At 42.5% G+C, this 9898-nt stretch overlaps 1 protein-coding gene across 1 annotated transcript in view; it reads left to right on the top strand.

The window, feature by feature from the left end:
* ZNF664 (zinc finger protein 664) overlaps nucleotides 1-9898 on the top strand; it is a 33642-nt gene that overhangs the window by 146 nt on the left and 23598 nt on the right. Inside the window, exon 2 of the mRNA XM_007448655.1 lies at nucleotides 529-665. The gene's annotated coding sequence lies outside the window, so the exon portion shown is untranslated. The remainder of the gene's footprint in view (nucleotides 1-528; nucleotides 666-9898) is intronic.

Raw genomic sequence — 9898 nt, 5'->3', positions numbered from 1 at the left:
GGTGGGGGGCGGGGGCCGTGGAGTGGGCTCGGGGTCGGAAGAAGGATGAGTGGATTAAAGAAAAGAAAAACAACCCGTCACTTAGGATGGGCCTCGAGCTGGGGCGGGTGCCCGGGCATCGGTGGGAAAGGTCGGAGCAGCTACCGCGCAGCTGGGCGGCCTGGCGGCCACCGGGCCAACCCCGGGGAGGGCAGCCTGGCCTCTGGCCTCGGCGAGCCGGCGTGGGCCCGCAGTGCCGGGGAGCGGGGCTTACAGATGGCGGCAGGGTGCGCGGCGGCGGCGGAGGTGCAGCGGCAGGGGCGAGGCCGGGCGGAGGCCCCGCGGGAGCCGGACTCCCGAGCCGGGCTCCATTGTTGTTGGAGCTGAGGGAAGGGGGAGCAAAACAGCTTTAGAAACCCGTGAAGCCGCGCCTTGGAGCCTTTCCAGGCGGGTCCGCGGAGAGGCGGTAATGGCCGCGCCGTGGGATCAGGGAGCCAGGCTGTGTCGCGGAGAAGCTTGGCTGCATGATGTGATGTGTTTTTTTTTTAGAGCGCCTCGCGTCCCAGCAGAGCCAGCCGAGCATCCTACTCAGGTGATGAGGAACCCTCCTGGCACCCAGCGCAGATCGCTGCTGCCGCTGGACGCCTCCATTGTTTGACCATAACAAGGGCCGGATTCTCACCCAGGTAAACTGGATGGCAGCGCCGTCGAGCTCCCTCTCACCTCCCACATCCAAAGGAACCTCCTCTCCTCTTTCAGGACTTTACTCCAGTTTTCTTCCTGTGCCCTGCTTCTGATTAACTCAACATATCCACCTCCCAGACATTTCCCCATCTGGCTTAATCTTCCCGCATCTCTCTGCCAAGTCACCTCTCATTTCCCTCAAAACTCAGCTCCTTTGTGAAACCTTCCTTGCCGAACTCTAACAACTAAATCTCTCTAGGAGGAGCCTGTTCCGGACTTTTCTAGTTGATAGTTGATTGGTTGTCTTATTGCAACAAAGGAGACTAGATGTTTTTTAAAAATTCTGAGCTATTGTTTTTTTTTTTTAAAGGAACGTTTTGTGATAGTTGATTGTTTTAAAAGGATCGAACTGTTTTTCTTTCTATATTGTGCCCTTTTTTTGGGGGGGGGGCCCTACTTCCTTGGTAGATGCACAGCTTTTTTGAACAGAAAAATGACCTTCTTGTTCAACCCACAGGTTAATTTAAATTTTAAAAATTAGTTTTAAATTAGCAAAGTAAAGCATTTTCTTTGTAAAAATTAAAACATTACAGAGATGGGCTAAAGTCTTTGACTACAAATCTCTGTCCCCAGAGATAACAACTATTATGTTTGGTGTGTATCCTTCTAGATCTTTAAAAATGTTTTTACGATCTAAAAAATGTGTGTAATTGTATTATCTTTGACTGTTTTAACAAGTACAGGTGTACTCTAGCTTTCAGTTTTAGCATATGATGCATTCACTCATTTTGCAGAACTGCTGCATCATGTTCCATAGTTTGAGTACACCATAGTTTATTTAGCCATTTCCTGGATTGATGGCAATTGATGTTTTAACTTTATACTTCAACAGCTTCTTTGGTTGTCGTTCTCTAGTGAAATGAAATTTTAGTGAAGGGAGCACAACTCTACACTAATTACAGAGCCTAAGCTTTTATGATGGAAGTTCTCTTTGGTTCAGAAATTTACATGTAGGAGCCTCCACCCCTCCCCCCGTTGTAATTGTGACTCTACTACGTTCAAGTCCTGTGACCTTGGGGAGGACATTTAATTACTCCAAGCCTCAGTTTTCTTTTCTACAAATGGTGTTAATACCTCCTCTGTCCCACCAAGTTCAGTCATATGATGTATGTGAAAGCCTTTGTAGAGTGTGAAGTGGTATATAGTGTTGATTTTATTGGCCTTTGTGATCTGAAGGAATTTTTAATTTACAATATAATTTATATTTTCTTTTTTGACCAGATATGTATATTACAGAATACTACAGATAGCCAGCTTTGAATGCTGTTTAATTTCTGATTTTGTTATATTTTTTTACCAAGTACTGTTAATACATTAGACTTCTGAAAGAGTATTTTACAAAGCACATTTTCATAGTGCTTTACACTCCTTAAAAATAAGGCATAAAAATTAGTTGCCTGAGAATAAAGTATCAGCAACTTGATCACTGCATTAAAACTCTCATAATATGTAAACAGAACTTACTTCCTAGTGATGTAAATTTGTGTATGTGTTTTTCTGAAGCAGCAGCAGATTCAGGTTAGTTTTTTTTTTTTTTTTTTTTTTTTTTTTTGCGATACGCGGGCCTCTCACCGTTGTGGCCTCTCCCGTTGCGGAGCACGGGCTCCGGACGCGCAGGCCCAGCGGCCATGGCTCACGGGCCCAGCCGCTCCGCGGCACGTGGGATCCTCCCAGACCGGGGCACGAACCCGCGTCCCCTGCATCGGCAGGCGGACTCTCAACCACTGCGCCACCAGGGAAGCCCCTCAGGTTAGTTTTTATGTCCTTTGAGTAAAATGGATTCTTACGGAGTTTGCAGGCAGTATCAGAGTTTTAACGGTAAATATTTATTGAATAATGTGATGGGTATCGTTTTAAGATGTAAGAGATACCATTAGGGGCTTTGTAGGTGTTTTTCTTTCATTCATATACGCATGAATGTCTGTAGTGTGGCCAGCAAAATCAACTTGACCCTGTTCTCCTGTAATTGATCTATGGGGGGAGAGGAGATCAGAAATTAAACACAATCGCGCAGCCGCACGTAGAATCTGCTAGGAAAGTGTCTGCTAGGAAGGTGAAGGAGCATTGGCTATAAGAGAGTATAAAGGGGCCAGATTGCAGATTGCAGAAAGAGGGCCCAGGAAAGACTCTTTTGCAAAAATAAGATTTGAGCTGAGATCTCAAGGGTGAGTAGGCGTCAGTGTAGAATGAGATGGGGGATAATTTTCCAGGCAGAGGAACAGCCTGTAGGAAGGCCCAGAAGAGGGGAAGCTTTGCCCATTCTGGGAACTGAAAGAATGACGTGTGGATAGATTATGGTGGGTGAGGGGCGAGTGTGGCTAGGCAGGGGCCAGATCGGGTAGGGTCTTGTAGGGCAGGTTAAGGATGTTTTATTTCACCCTGAGTGAAATGGGAAACCATTACAAGGGTTCGGTTTTAAGTAGGGGAGTGACATAATCAGATGTGCATGTTTAAACAACCACTCCAGCAGCTGCGTGCAGAATGTAGGGGTGGAGAGTCGAAGTGGGGGAGGCCAGGTAGGCCATTTCAGAGGCCTTTCTAGAAGAGAAGTGGTCTTTCCCGTCCAGTTCACGTTGACTTTAAGCTACCAGCTAAACTAAGGTCAAGATAGGTATTTGATTTTAAAAATAAATAATTGATTTTAAAAATAAATAAGTCTTTATTTCTAAAAAGTAGGCATAAAAATGCACTTTTTTAATGCGAAAGGCACACATATGTTAAAGTAATTATTCATACTATGCTTAACAGAAAAGTATCAGAGTCAAATTAAAATTGGGGGTATTTAACATGTTTTTGGTAAGTTTTGTCAGAGCAGGAATACATGAAATAAGACTGAGGTGAGGCTCTAAAATGAAAAGAAGGGAAATATTTGTAGATGCTATTGGCTTAAAAAAATGAGAGTAACAGAAAAAACATTAGACAAAAAAATCTAGAAAGTGACTGGGCGCACAATGTGTATATAAAATTCATAGCTTTCTGAATACTAAAGATAACCTGGCAGAAACTAAATGGAAAAACAACCAAAACAGCAGGCTCTGATCACAATGCAACAAAAAACAAGAAACAGGTAAGCACAGCCTCATCGAGACAAGTGCGGTCTGCCTGGAGGAGACCAGAAAGTATCCTGAAAGATAAGACAGAATGTCTTAAACAGAAGGACAGGCCGTATTCCTGGATGTGATGTTTAAACGTTATAGAGATGCCCTTTTTTCGGTGAACTGGACAGAATAGTGAGTAATGAGGTGGGACAAACCCTGTCTGATTGTTTAAACATATTGTAGAATCATGTTTGTTCTGTACAGGTCACTGGAACCTATTCAGCACCCCAGAGATAAACTGTATATGGGAATGTAATAAATGACAAACCATCGTGAATGCCCTTCAAATCAGGAAGAAGATATGGAAGTAAATATTAAACATCTGGAAAAAGGAGTTATGCACGCTGAGGTGGACAGAGCACAGGCTTTGCAGTCAGACAGACTTGAACTGGATTATTTTAAGTGAGGAAAGTAATACCCACCGTGCAGCTTTTGTGAGAGAGAGATACAGGTCTTCGCACCTATGGGGCACTCAAATCTGTTGCTAGTTAAAATCAATGTATTAGATTATGTACACATTTAAAACTTCTTTAAGAAGAAAGAGAAAACAAAACCCTAGGATCAAAAACTAAACCACTAAAGTAGGAAAATATTTATGACAAAAATAAGTGAAGAGTTAATATCTTCAACATGCAAAGAACTCACACAAATCAATGAGGAAAATCATGAAAATCCACACATGCTTGCAGGATGTGGATAGTTCACTGGATAGAAATATAATTTGTTCAGCATTTGGAAAGGTGTGTAATCTCACTCATAATCAAATAATTTGTAATTACTCCTATAGAAAAGTAAAATTCTATTCTCAGTAGCAACAAAGCCAGAACACATTTAAGAGTAAAACACAAATGTACAAGAGCTTTATGAAAAAAGTAAAAACCTTTACCTGAAGAATTTAAAAGCTAACCTAAATAAATGGGCAGACATTACATGTTTCTGGAAGGGACGGCATCTTTGTAAAGATTGCAATACTCGGGCTTCCCTGGTGGCGCAGTGCTTGAGAATCCGCCTGCCGATGCAGGAGACGCGGGTTCGTGCCCCGTTTCGGGAAGATCCCACATGCCGCGGAGCGGCTGGGCCCGTGAGCCATGGTCACTGAGCCTGCGCGTCCGGAGCCTGTGCTCCGCAAATGGGAGAGGCCAAAAAAAAAAAAAAAAAAAAAAAAAAAAAAAAGATTGCAATACTCTACAAATTAAACTGTAACTTCAGTGTTATTCCAGTTGAAATCCCAGTGAGACTTATTTCTGGACACTTGATAAATTGCTTCTAAAATTTGTCCAGAGGACTAAATGTGCTAGAGTGGCCAAGAAGTTTTTCAAGCGGAAAAATAGTGATGAACGATTTGCTATGCCAGATATCAAAACATACTGTAATGGTACAGTAATGTAAATGGTGAGCACAAGAATAGACAAGCTGGTACATGGACAAGTAGAATCCAGTAATAGACCCATATATATATATATATATAGGAATTTATTATATAATAAAGTTGGTATTTTGAAACAGTTGGGCAATGGTTGTTTGATGCATTGTATAGGGAAAAATGACTATTTGGAAAGAAAGATTCTACTTCCCCGTATTCAAAAATGACTTTTATTTGAATTAAAGAACTAACTCAAAGACCAAAACACCTATAAAAGTACTAGGAGAAAATATAAGAATTTATTATGTTGGAGGATGTATTATGTTGGGAAAAATGTTTTTGGGGTCCACCATTTAGGTAAGACCAAGGCCCCAAATCATAAAAGAATGATAAGTTGGAACATCATCAAAGCTGATATTCCTGTGTGACAAAAAAACATCACAAGGTGACAGACTGGGGAAAAAGTTTTGGTAACATGTATAAACAAAGGACAATAGAATTGACACGATTAAGAAATGAATGGAGAATATGAATAGTTCTGGGAGAAATGAAAATATCAAAGCAATGACGGGAAATTCAACCTCACTCGTGATTAGGGGAATGGAAATTAAAACAGTTTTTTTTTGGGGGGGGGGGGCTCTCAGGCTAAAATTTAAAAGCTGCCCAAGGATGTAGAGAAAAAGGTACCTCGTATATTCTTGGAAACATAAAATTGGTTCGACCTTTCCAGATGACAGTTTGCTCAAACCTGTAAAAATTTTAAAAACACCCATATGCTTTCATCTAGCAGATACACTTCAAGGAATTGATATTCTAATAAGAAGATACAAGTTAGTTTGAATGAAGTCTGTCGCAGCATCACTTAGAATGAGGAAAAACTGAAGATGAACACAAAAAATTTGGTGCCTGTACACTATGGAATGTTATGTAGCTTTTTAAAAGAGAGGTAGATTTGTATGTATTGACGTAGCCTGGGTAGATGTCTAGAATATATTTTTGAGCAGGTTTAATTCCGTTTCTTTGTAAGATACAAAACAAAATAGTGTGTGTGGTTGTGTGTGTGTGTGTTCTGAATAAAAATAGAGAGATCTAGAAAGATATGTGACTGCTTCTGAGGGGAATAGAATAGGGGAGACTGAATTTTTATTTCTGGGACTGATTTTATATTTATTTCACAATGTTTTGGATTGTTGAAGTTTTTTTTTTCTTTTTACAATGAGATGTACTTTGTAATGAAGATTTTACAATTTCTCACTTAATAAAGGCCTAAATTTAGACTAAAACATTTTAAGACTGAGAACTTAGGAGGATGTAGCAAAAATGTCACACTCTTATGTTACATCAGACATATGTATCAAGAGCCTTAAAAGTAATCATATTCCTTGATGTAGCAACCACCTAGGAGCCATCAAAGGAATATTTTTATTTATTTATTTATTTTTTGCGGTATGTGGGCCTCTCACTGTTGTGGCCTCTCCTGTTGCGGAGCACAGGCTCCGGACGCGCAGGCTCAGTGGCCATGGCCCACGGGCCCAGCCGCTCCGCGGCATGTGGGATACTCCCGGACCGGGACACGAACCTGCGTCCACTGCATCTGCAGGTGGACTCTCAACCACTGTGCCACCAGGGAAGCCCAGAGGAATATTTTTAAATACAGAGGGGCTTTACATACAAAAGATATGTATTGTGGAATTATTTTTAAGGGTGCATTTCCTATAACTTTAAGGGTTAAGTTATGGTACATCCACTGGATAATATATTACTGGCCGTTAAAATATTTATGAAGAAAATGTATTAAAGTGCTTATGACAATGTTGAAGGAAAATCAGGATGCAAAATTGCATACGTGATATGGTTAAAACCCTTAGTTAAACAGAAGTCCCAACAACCCTCCACAAAAACCTATGATGGAAAAATGTCTAGAAGAAATTAAATGAAAATCTTAAAAGTTGTGGATTTGGGGTAGTAGGATGTTGGATGATTTAAAGTTTTCTGCTTTTTTTATTTTTCAGGATTATATGTTATTACATCTATAATTTGTTATTTCATTTATTTTGGAACGTTTACTTTAAAAAAGTACATCATATGTAGAACATGGGTTAGCTGCATGGTCAAGATATGTGCCCTTTAAAAAAATAGATCTGTTTTATATATTAAAGTGTCCTCTAAAATGTTCTCTAAAAACTAGTATCTAAACATTTTTTGAGTGATACATTTGGAGTAAGTTTGAATGAATTTTGTCGCTTCCAACTTTTGGAGGAAAGTTGCTTCTTAGCAATATGCAGAATAAAAATAGTTCTCATTTCTTGTAACTGTAGAATAAATGCAGAAACTTAAAACATGGGCCGTGGAATTTCCTAGTTTGACTCTTGTTAACTCTTTGTGTTCCTAACACACAGATCCAGTCACAGAGCAAGTTGCATTTAACTGAGTCAGGATGAGTAGGACTTAGCCAGCTGGACCAAGGGCAGAAGCATTGAGAGCCTGATTATTATGCAGGGCCTGCAAGTGACTCGGCAGAGTGGAGCTCAGGGTGCCTCAGGGTATGCAGTGTAGGTGAGGCTGAAGGGGTTATCCTAAAGGCATGTGCATTTGTTCCCTTGCCAGGGGTTAGCTGTGGACCTGCAGTAGGTTCTGTGGACGTGGAGTGGCATGTGGCTTAGTGGAGGACAAAGCGGAGGAAGTGTGATAGTGGAGATAGCGTTGAGGACATGGAAGGGCTCTGGGGGCACGTAAGAAGGTACCCTACATGACCCGGATTTGAGGGTAGGGCTGCCAATCAGGGGGGGCTTTCTAGAGAAGGTGAGCCCCGAAGGTAAATGGCGGGAACAGCAAGTGTGAGGGCCCAGAGTTCAAAGGAGCGTGGCGGGGCGGGGCGGGGAGTGGGTGAGGCCTAGGAGCAGATAGAACCTGGCGAGTCTGAAGAAGTTTGGCTTGGCTGGAGCTAGAATCCGAGTGGGCAGCTGTGAGAGAAGAACCAGGAGAGGTAAATAGTAGCTAACACTGATCAGAGTTTGAAAGCCTGGGACCTCCCTGGCGGTCCAGTGGTTTAAGACTCTGCGCTCCCAATGCAGGGGGCACGGTGTTCGATCCCTGATTGGGGAACTAAGATCCCGCATGCTGCGTGGCCAAAAACAAAGAAACAGAAAAAAACAGTATATGCCATATGAATAAATTTGGAAATGACACTGAGAATTAACGGAACCCATTGCAAAACTTTAAGCGGGGTAATAAACAATCCATTTTGCATTTTAGGGAGATTATCTTACAGTGGATAATGGGTTAGAGGAAGGCAAGCCTGGAGGCTTTGCAGTGTTCCAGGGGAAGATGGTGGCCTGAATGACAGCTGAATGTCGGTGAGGTGGGTGGATAAATTCAGGAGGAATTGAGGAGATAGAGTGACAGAACTTCGTGAGTGGGAGGAGGGTTGATGGTAACCAGGTTTCTGACTTGCAGTTGAGAGACTAGTGGACCCATTTACTATAGTTGAGAACAGAGCTGGCTTTGGTGAAGAGATGACAGATTGAGTTTTGGACGTGCTGAGTGTATGGGGCTTGTAGGACATGTAGGATCTTCCTGAGAGAATTTGCAAAGAATGATTTTATGATGCAGATACATGCTTTGTTATATGAATGACTGAGTGCTGTGCATAAATCCATTATTAAAAATCAGTGTTTCTGTGTGGTAAATTTTTCTTGGAATATGATTACACATCTATATATTGTTTAAGATTGGGGTATCTGTCTGGCTTAGACTGGACTGTTGATGTCTTTTATATGGAGTTAAGACTTCATGACCCTGACTTTGGGTAATACTGTGATTGCCTTTTGGGCTAGACTCTGACTCTTTGAGCAGGTGGTGGTCCTATAGTCAGTCATCCTGTTGTCAGTACTGCTGAATAATTGGAGCGATTTCTGTTGATGTTTCCAAACTGGTCGTTCCACACAGAGGTGGGCCAGGACGTAGGCAGAGGGGTGCCCTAGGTCTGATCCATCCGCAGGTGCCCACCTGGCCGTTAGAAGTTGTCCTAGTCCATTTGAGCTGCCATGACAAAGTACCGTAGACTGGGTGGCTACACCAACAAGTATTTATTTTTCACAGTTCTGGAGGCTGGGAGGTCCAAGATCAAGGTGCCAGTAAATTGAGTGTCTGATGAGGTCCTGCTTCCTGGTTCATAGATGCCATCTTCTCACTGTGTCCTCACGTGGCAGAGGGGCGAGGGAGTTCTCTGGGGTCTCTTTTATAAGGACACTCATTGCATCGTGAGGGCTCCACCCACATGACCCGATCACCTCCTAAAGGCCCCACCTCCTAACACCGTCCCACTGGAGTTAGGGGACACAAACATTCAGGCTGAAGCAGAAATATAGATAGAGGTTGGAGAATCATTCACAGTGTCCTCACCGCACAGCTGGCATGGAAACCGTGGATGGGTGAGATTGTGTAGACCAGAGTGAGAAGGAGCCCAGAGCAGAGCTGGGGCATATGACCCATCAAGGAAAAGGTAGGGGAGACCTTTAAATTCTCAAAAGAATTCGTCAGAGAGGAGGAGGATGTCTTAGAGAACATTTGGTTAAAAGAAAATGCATTTGAAATGGCTTAAGTGAAGGGGGATTTCTGAGGAGGCTACCATGGCATCCAAGGCTGTTTCTTGGCTGAGACCCAGTGGTGGCTGGACCGTCAACAGGAATCAGTGCAGCTGCTCTCTCTGCCT

The sequence above is a fragment of the Lipotes vexillifer genome, unplaced genomic scaffold (genome assembly GCF_000442215.2).
Source record: "Lipotes vexillifer unplaced genomic scaffold, Lipotes_vexillifer_v1.1 scaffold21, whole genome shotgun sequence".
NCBI lineage: Eukaryota > Metazoa > Chordata > Mammalia > Artiodactyla > Lipotidae > Lipotes > Lipotes vexillifer.
The sequence above is the reverse complement of the archived record's forward strand: the minus strand, read 5'-3'. Positions and strand labels throughout refer to the sequence as shown.